The sequence below is a fragment of the Pinus tabuliformis genome, chromosome Q, assembly GCF_031772625.1.
Source record: "Pinus tabuliformis cultivar Carrire ecotype Pingquan chromosome Q, CPIR1, whole genome shotgun sequence".
NCBI lineage: Eukaryota > Viridiplantae > Streptophyta > Pinopsida > Pinales > Pinaceae > Pinus > Pinus tabuliformis.
The window spans coordinates 1,079,171,112-1,079,177,505 of record NC_142296.1 but is presented as its reverse complement, the minus strand read 5'-3'; the positions used below and the strand labels follow the sequence as shown (position 1 = coordinate 1,079,177,505).

Below are 6,394 nucleotides of genomic sequence, written 5' to 3'. Positions count from 1 at the left end.
ACCAACAAAAAAAAACATATACCATTTTGCTAGTCATATTTGATCTTCTTCTTCCTGCAAGTATATCATCTCACCTAAACCAAAACATAAACATAATCAACATACCTCAGTATAGTTCAAGGGAGGATATCTCATCCACAATATCAATCAGATTAGCACAATACATGTATAAACATAATCATAGCAATATATAAACATCACATCAATCATCATCTAGTTACCATGCATGATATCACAACTACAACACCAACTAGGCACATTGCACGCACAAAAACATATAGACACTGACATGCATCACCAATTCATCTACCACTCACATGCATTCACAACATACACATCCCCAAAACAATGTCATCAACTTCTACATGACAACACAACTGTAATAATGACTACCACCATGCCATCATAGCAAACACATAGACCACAAACATAATGAACACATATACAACCGACATGTATGCATGACAAACAAATTCCTCCCATACAGGGCAAGGGTTGAACCATGTTCTTATACCACTCTATGGTATAAGATATCACCCAAAGCAAATGGAAACCAGACACCACCCAAAGCGAATGAAACCTTTTATGATACCACTTTGTAACCACCATCCTTCGAAATTTACCCAAGCTAATTGGCCCACCAGAGTAAAAATGTGGCGAAGAGTTACTATGATATGATTCAACACCCCAAGTACATTTAATGAAGTGGAATTGACAAACCAAAACCAAACTAAACTTCCTTAGGAGCAATAGGAACCCTAGAGGCTAACTGACTACTCCTGGTTCCCAACCCTTGAATTAAATTTCCTTTTGACTACACTAGACCCTGAGTCACTCCCATGGCAATACCTCCATACAATTAAAACCCTTGAGTCACCCCCACAACAAGGGCTCCATGTGACTGTAGTAATTTTCAGGCAATTCTATGCCAGAAACCCCAAATTTTGAGCTACTTTTTCAGGGCTAGGACTCAGGCCTCTTCCCATAACTTGATCAGATTCTCATATATTCTAACTAACAAGAAGACAATACCTCTAATGCAAAACTTAAATAATGACCTCACCTAAGTCATCCTAACCATGAAAGTAAATTCGTCAACCACATCATGAACATGAAATCTACATGTCATAAATACACATCTGAACATAGGGGTCTCATACTTATTTGAAAATTTTCAACAAGGCGTAATGCCCTCTCATATTAGCTGCAATAACATATATTAGGATATGCATTTGATAGTTGATCACATATTCGTCAAACATTTCAAGAGCGATAAACAATATATATCATATAACCAACATATAACCAACTAATAACCAACATATAAAACATGGAAACTCAGCCATAATGTCACAATCGTAATCAATACATATACTCATACATCACAATAGAAAATACCTGTTACTAACATATGAAAATGCTAAGCAACTTAGGGACTTCCACGTACCAACCGACCATAGATTGGGCTGAACCAAATCTCTCTTTCAGCCAATCACCCCGGAACCATAGTTCAAGCATGAATGTGGGATCTCATGGAACAAACCAAGAAAACCAAACCAAGGCTTCTAGAGGCCAAACCAGCTCAACCCTCAACTAGTGATTCCACCTCATCATCAGACATCACTAACCATCACCAGATCAGTCTCAAACCAAGTTATCCAGGACTCTAAAGCACTTGTTCCAACCTAGATTCCATGACTAGTAACTCAATCCACATCTATCACCGAGCTCCAGAGCATTTGTTCAACCAAGGCTTCCAGGATTAGTAACTCAACCCACCGAGGGCTCAAGAGCATTTTTCTAGCCAAGGCTTCCAGGACCAGTGACTCAACCCAAGCTATTACAGGGCTTCTAGAGCATTTGTCCAACCGAGGCTCTAGGAACTATTAACTCAACCGATAAGCAAAGGAACAGGAGCACCAACTAGGAAAAACTGATAAAACCTAGAACACCATGGCTATCTAGGAAATGGTAAGGCAAGGCAAAACTATTGTCAGTCCAAGAAATCCTGCATGCCAATGACAGATCATAACCAAGAAGCCACATGCATATGCCAAGCATGGCAAAACTAGCAAGGAAATCATACATGAAATTTGATACTTGCAATAAAAACCCGTTGTAGTTATTGATCCCATTGTCCTCTTGTGATTTCCTTCTTTTCCTTTGCCTCCTTGCTCCAAATCCCAAGTATGCCACACTCCTCCAAGAGTGCTCCAAGAAAATTCTAATTGTCCAAGAGTATGAGAGAGAGAATAGAAGAGATAGCTCCAAGCTAAAAGTAACAAAAGGTTGTGAATTGATGCTTAGAAGCACTTTTATCATTGAGGCCTCTATTTTCTTCATTTTCCATTATTTTACCTTCATTTTCCTCCTCACATGGAACTTGTGGCCTTTCACTTTCCTTTTCTTTTATTTTCCATTTTCATAAATAAAATGTCAATTAATGCCTTATGCCTTTCCAAAGCCTTTGCTATTGCCTTTGCTATTGCCTTAGCTAATTTCCATAGCCATCAATTAATCATAAGTTATCCTCGTCGCTATGTTTTCTCTCAACGTTTAGCTCGGAATATGTGTCCCATGACCTTGGTTATTATTTTTCCCTTATTTACTTTATTACATGGATTTTTAACTCTGGGTTGTTACATATCCAATATGTGGTTTCCACAAATTTGAGAGGCACCTCCCTAAGCCTAAGAGATTTCCAAGACTTACACTAAGGCACCCAACTAGGGTTTTGCCAGAAAAACCCAAGATCTTAGAGAGAATGATGTCCTTTCCCCCAAAATAATTGCTTGGTCCTGTCTATGTCGATAATAATGTGTAATCCTCTTGCTTATAAATCCTTTAGGTATTTAAGCCATTATGGGAGCCTTGCTACGAAGGGGCGAAGAAGGGTTACATTACATATGTGGAGGAGAGAGCGATGTGGAAGAAGGAGAAGACAATAAATAATTATGACCAAATGAGGGGTCCACAAATTTTGATCAGTTGGTGGCTTCAACTCCGAAATCTTGTGGATTATCGGCCCATGATTTTGCCTCTCTTGCCTTCTATTTGCAACAACGAACTCATGAACTCTTCAATCCCCCAAATTTCAAACATACAATCCTAGCCTGAATCACATCTAGAGGATCAACATCCTATTCCTTAGCTAGTTCAATGTTCTTCTTATTGCACCTGCACTCAATTTTGGTCGACGTACCAACTTGACGACAGAGTAAGGGGTGCAGGGGCGAGGCTAGTCATCCATTTCCTTTTTTTGATGATTGGCCCCAACTACCTCGAGGCTTGGTCACTTCAAGGCTAGACCACATGGCTCCATCATGAGGTGGAGGGTCAATCCAAAATTCATTCTCTAAAACTGCTCTCAACTAGCGGAGGGCTTAACGAGGTGATTAGGTCCCACCCGAGTTGGGGGTTGGGCTGGTCAACTCTTTTCCGACATTCACTTTGCATTGTGGATTAAGCATGCAGTTCATTACTCCATTTCTGGTTCCAATTACCCCTCACAAATTTCCAATGCGATCTTCTATTCACTTTAGCCATCGAAATTCATGCCCCTTCACTCCATGATCTCTACACCATCTCGATGACACATTTTGACAATGCCTCACTTGACTTTCTTCGAAAATTCTAGTTTATCCTTGGAGTGAATTTATTCATACGTTGTGTACGTGGATTGTTGACCCGATGATCTTCCTAAGCACTGACTGTAGCCACATGTAGTTACCGACAACTCTCGAACAAAAACACAACAATCATGATATAATAGACATGATACTTTACAAGGTTCGTATATAGACAATAATCACCATACATACTCGAAACACACAAGAAATTTACATTAAAAAGAAAAAACAAAATCATATGACGTGGCTTCTTATATCCTTATAGCCTCCCTCAACATGATCTGTGATGTCCTCGGAGAATGTAAATATTTGATTTTTCACTGTGCTAAAAGACAGAACTAAGTATGACATTGTTAACTGTTTTAAAAATTAATAGTATTATTATTATTATTGTGTGCTTTAAAATATATATATGTAAGAAATATTTCTTGAAACGCTGGCAACTTCTGAGAGGGAAGTTGGGAAAAAGACAGTTGTTGAAACTGCAATCAAACCACCTTCCCTAACTGGAAAGGCTTCCAGAGAAAAGAGGGAAGGGATTGGAAGGCTAAGTCTGGTAAGGACCAGATAGCCAAGCACTGAGTGCAATCTTGCTGAGGATAGTGATCCGGCAAGCGAAAGCTAGGGGGGAGACTCTGGTCTTGAAAGACGAGTCTCACGGTTGGGTGGTTAAACAAAGAAGCAACAGGAATTCCAGGTGAACCACTGAGGAATTTATCCGCCAGGCAGCGACCAGGTAAGTAGGAAAAATCCCTTGGACATCTGTTAAATTATCTGCTAAGTTTCTTGGTAGGAAATATGTTCAATATTTTATATATTTCTGCATAGGAATTGACTGAGGAGTCGGGTTTATTTGAGTTATTAGCAGATAACTGTATATAAATAGTGTTCTTTTACCCCTCAGTCAAATGCAAAAAAAAAAAAAACAGAGAAACCTGTGCGGTGGCAGAAATACCTTGAGCGAGGAAATTCAGGCACAGAGATTAGGGTCTGAGGACTAATCACACAAACTTTTCTGAGTAGTGAATAGCCCTGAGCCGTAAAAGCTTCAGTCTCACTGTAACCGGACAAGAGCAAAACTATAAAACTGGAAATTATTAAGGGTTACTTATAGACTTGCACAATGGGTATTTTACCCCCTAGGAGAAACCCTTGCCAGAACTAAAAGAAAAGTTATCATGCAGCGGAAGGTAATAACAATAGGATTAAACATAGTATGGAGGATCAATATTTAAATCCTGGGGATGTAGTTGAGCTTTGGTTGCGATTAAGGCAAGATAAGAAATCGGACGGGCTATAGCAAAATACCGAAGGGTAGAAATAAATTGGAACTGTATTAAAAAGTAAACACACCGAGCCTGATAATTCACCATTGTACAAAAACTAATTTCCAATGAAACTGTAACAGAAGCAGACATTAAGCATATAAACGAATGACAGAAGTGAAATAACATCTTCCAGCCAAACCACAAACTTTGGAACAAAATTATTTACATTACTGTGACAGAACAGTAATTCAAAGATTTCTGGTAGAGATATTAGATTCTGAAAAAGAATTAATTCGAAATGTAAAACCAATTATTGGTAGCCAGTCTTGAGCGGGACTAAAAGCCGCAAACATATATTCATATTCATGCCTGGAAATGCCGACAATAGGGTCATGCAAGTTCCCCAGACAATTTTCTTTACCGAAAACAGTAAGGAAGGTTTTGCCAATCAATTATCCACAGCCATATGTCAATATAAGAGACTGTGCAAACTAAATTAAGAGATGACCAGAAACTACTTAAAAAAAACCATAAAATCTGGGGCTATTATTGCCAGGAAACACGCAACCATCACTGTTAACATTTTATTCAGAGGAATAGAAACAATACTCTGATATAATACTTAGCAAAGCCGCGAGGGCTACAAATATCATATTATTAGAAGAAGTAAGTATTAAGATTGTGTTTAAACATTGCAATCTGGTGAGAGATATACACCGAAGCTTTACCCATACATATTCTGGAATAATAAAGTCAAAATTACAACAACTCAGAAAAGCCGAGAGCATGCCCTCATAAATTAATATTGCTCAACCCTGAAATCTTGGTTTGGTTTGGCTCCACCTGGAACCAAAACCCTTGCAACCAGAGAGGCGCAGGACAAGTCAGGTGTGAACATCCTGTCGCTATCTGTGACCAGCAATGGAAAAGAGGTAAGGCTGTGGGTCGTTGGGCTGTGTCAAGGGGTACGAGGGAGAGAAACCCCCCAGACATGAAATGAAACCATCAACACCGGAAACTGTTCATGGAGCGATTGAAAATGAACATACCTGTAGGGAAGTCGGATGAGTCGAAATGTTGGAAGGAGACGTCCTTTTTCCAGGAGCAGGCTCGGAAGGCTGGACAGCACCGCGCTCCATGAAACCAAAACAAACATAGCATTCATTAGTCGAAACAAACCAAAAACTCCTTAAAAAAATTACAGGAGCCGAGAGTGATGAATTCAAAACATAGAAGGACAACATAATGTAAATTTTACCAGGAAATTAAATACCCCTGATACGAACAACATAATGTGAGCCCTCTGTACAGTGCATAGGACAGATAATTGATTCCGGCAACGGAAAAGCGGAGAAATGTTAACCAAAATCTTTTCCGGTGGACCATAAGATCGGAGAGATTAAACTGAAAACATTCTTCGTACACGGAATTAACGCGAGCTTTATGGCAATGTAAATAAAAAAAAAATTCAATTCGGGGTATGTGACATGATCTTAC

At 39.1% G+C, this 6,394-nt stretch overlaps 1 long non-coding RNA gene across 1 annotated transcript; it reads right to left on the bottom strand.

Annotated features, from left to right (window-relative positions):
- Window positions 1-5,494: 5,494 nt before the first annotated feature.
- On the bottom strand, window positions 5,495-6,034 carry LOC149223271 (uncharacterized). Its single transcript, XR_016248952.1, has 2 exons — window positions 5,947-6,034; window positions 5,495-5,806 (listed from the first exon to the last, which is right to left on the bottom strand). It is a non-coding gene; the product is annotated as an uncharacterized LOC149223271 (long non-coding RNA).
- Between the last annotated feature and the right edge of the window lie 360 nt (window positions 6,035-6,394).